Source organism: Berghia stephanieae, unplaced genomic scaffold (genome assembly GCF_034508935.2).
Source record: "Berghia stephanieae isolate SIO BIC M18660-M18661 unplaced genomic scaffold, UCSD_Bste_1.3 scaffold615, whole genome shotgun sequence".
Classification (NCBI taxonomy): domain Eukaryota; kingdom Metazoa; phylum Mollusca; class Gastropoda; order Nudibranchia; family Aeolidiidae; genus Berghia; species Berghia stephanieae.
In genome coordinates this window covers 7501-10199 of record NW_027627678.1, presented here as the reverse complement: position 1 = coordinate 10199, position 2699 = coordinate 7501, and positions in this window count along the sequence as shown.

Genomic DNA, 2699 nt, shown 5'->3' with positions numbered 1-2699 from the left:
AACCTTTTTATCCAGGACTCAACTATGCGCCTAGGGAGACAATCGTGCTCAAATCGTTTTACAACGCGTCTGCAGCCAACAGCAACACTTAACACGCAGAGCGGGACACGAGAGGTCGGAGAAAACATTACTAACTAGTTCTACATCTGAGTACGGTGCGAGAATGTGAGTAAAGAACCTTTTTATCCAGGACTCAACTATGCGCCGAGCGAGGCAATCGTGCTCTAAGCGCTTTACAACGCGTCTACAGCCAACAGCAACACTTAATACGCAGAGCGGGACACGAAAGGACGGAGAAAACGTTACTAACTAGTTCTACATCTGAGTACGGTGAGAGAATGTGAGTAAAGAACATTTTTATCCAGGACTCAACTATGCGCCGAGCGAGGCAATCGTGCTCAAATCGTTTTACAACGCGTCTGCAGCCAACAGCAACAGTTAACACGCAGAGCGGGACACGACAGGACGGAGAAAAAACTACTAACGGACAGGTATTAGTCTTACACCTGACTACGGTGAGAGAATGTGAGTAAAGATCCTTTTTATCGAGGACTCAACTATGCGCCGAGCGAGGCAATCGTGCTCAAAGCGCTTTACAACGCGTCTACAGCCAACAGCAACACTTAACACGCAGAGCGGGACACGAGAGGACGGAGAAAACATTACTAACTAGTTCTACATCTGAGTACGGTGCGAGAATGTGAGTAAAGAACCTTTTTATCCAGGACTCAACTATGCGCCTAGGGAGACAATCGTGCTCAAATCGTTTTACAACGCGTCTGCAGCCAACAGCAACACTTAACACGCAGAGCGGGACACGAGAGGTCGGAGAAACATTACTAACTAGTTCTACATCTGAGTACGGTGCGAGAATGTGAGTAAAGAACCTTTTTATCCAGGACTCAACTATGCGCCGAGCGAGGCAATCGTGCTCAAAGCGCTTTACAACGCGTCTACAGCCAACAGCAACAGTTAACACGCAGAGCGGGACACGACAGGACGGAGAAATCACTACTAACGGACAGGTATTAGTCGTACACCTGATTACGGTGAGAGAATGTGAGTAAAGATCCTTTTTATCGAGGACTCAACTATGCGCCGGGCGAGGCAATCGTGCTCAAAGCGCTTTACAACGCGTCTACAGCCAACAGCAACACTTAACACGCAGAGCGGGACACGACAGGTCGGAGAATACATTACTAACTAGTTCTACATCCGAGTACGGTGAGAGAATGTGAGTAAAGAACCTTTTTGTCCAGGACTCAACTATGCGCCGAGCGAGGCAATCGTGCTCAAAGCGGTTTACAACGCGTCTGCAGCCAACAGCAACAGTTAACACGCAGAGCGGGACACGAGAGGACGGAGAAAACATTACTAACTAGTTCTACATCTGATTACGGTGAGAGAATATGAGAAAAGAACATTTTTATCCAGGACTCAACTATGCGACGAGCGAGGCAATCGTGCTCAAATCGGTTTACAACGCGTCTGCAGCCAACAGCAACAGTCAACACGCAGAGCGGGACACGACAGGACGGAGAAATCACTACTAACGGACAGGTTGTATTAGTCTTACATCTTAGTACGGTGAGAGAATGTGAGTAAAGATCCTTTTTATCCAGGACTCAACTATGCCCGAGCGAGGCAATCGTGCTCAAAGCGCTTTACATCGCGTCTACAGCCAACAGCAACACTTAACACGGAGAGCGGGACACGACAGGATGGAGAAAACACTAGTAAATTCACGGCCATGTACTCGTTTTCAAGGGATGCAACTCATGAAGATAACATAGAGTGTACAAATACCAAGGATTAATTCCCTTGAACTACTACTATTATTATTATTATTATTATTATTATTATTATTATTATTATTATTATTATTATTATTATTATTATTATTATTATTATTATTAATTATTATTATTATTGTTATTATTATTATTATTATTATTCTAGCCAACTTATCCAGTAACGTGCTCGAAGCGCTTTACAACCCGTCTGCAGCGGACAGCAACACTTAACATGCAGAGCGGGACACGACAGGACGTAGAAAACACTACTAACGGACAGGTATTAGTCTTACACCTGATTACTGTGAGAGAATGTGAGTAAAGATCCTTTTTATCGAGGACTCAACTATGCGCCGAGCGAGGCAATCGTGCTCAAAGCGCTTTACATCGCGTCTACAGCCAACAGCAACACTTAACACGGAGAGCGGGACACGACAGGATGGAGAAAACACTAGTAAAGTCACGGCCATGTACTCGTTTTCAAGGGATGCAACTCAAGAAGATAACATAGGGTGTACAAATACCAAGGATTAATTCCCTTGAACTACTATTATTATTATAATTATTATTATTATTATTATTATTATTATTATTATTATTATTATTATTATTATTATTATTATTATTATTATTATTATTATTATTCTAGCCAACTTATCCAGTAACGTGCTCAAACCGCTTTACAACGCGTCTGCAGCGGACCGCAACACTTAACATGCAGAGCGGGACACGACAGGACGTAGAAAAAACTACTAACGGACAGGTATTAGTCTTTCACCTGACTACGGTGAGAGAATGTGAGTAAAGATCCTTTTTATCTAGGACTCTACTATGCGCCGAGGGAGGCAATCGTGCTCAAATCGTTTTACAACGCGTCTGCAGCCAACAGCAACACTTAACACGCAG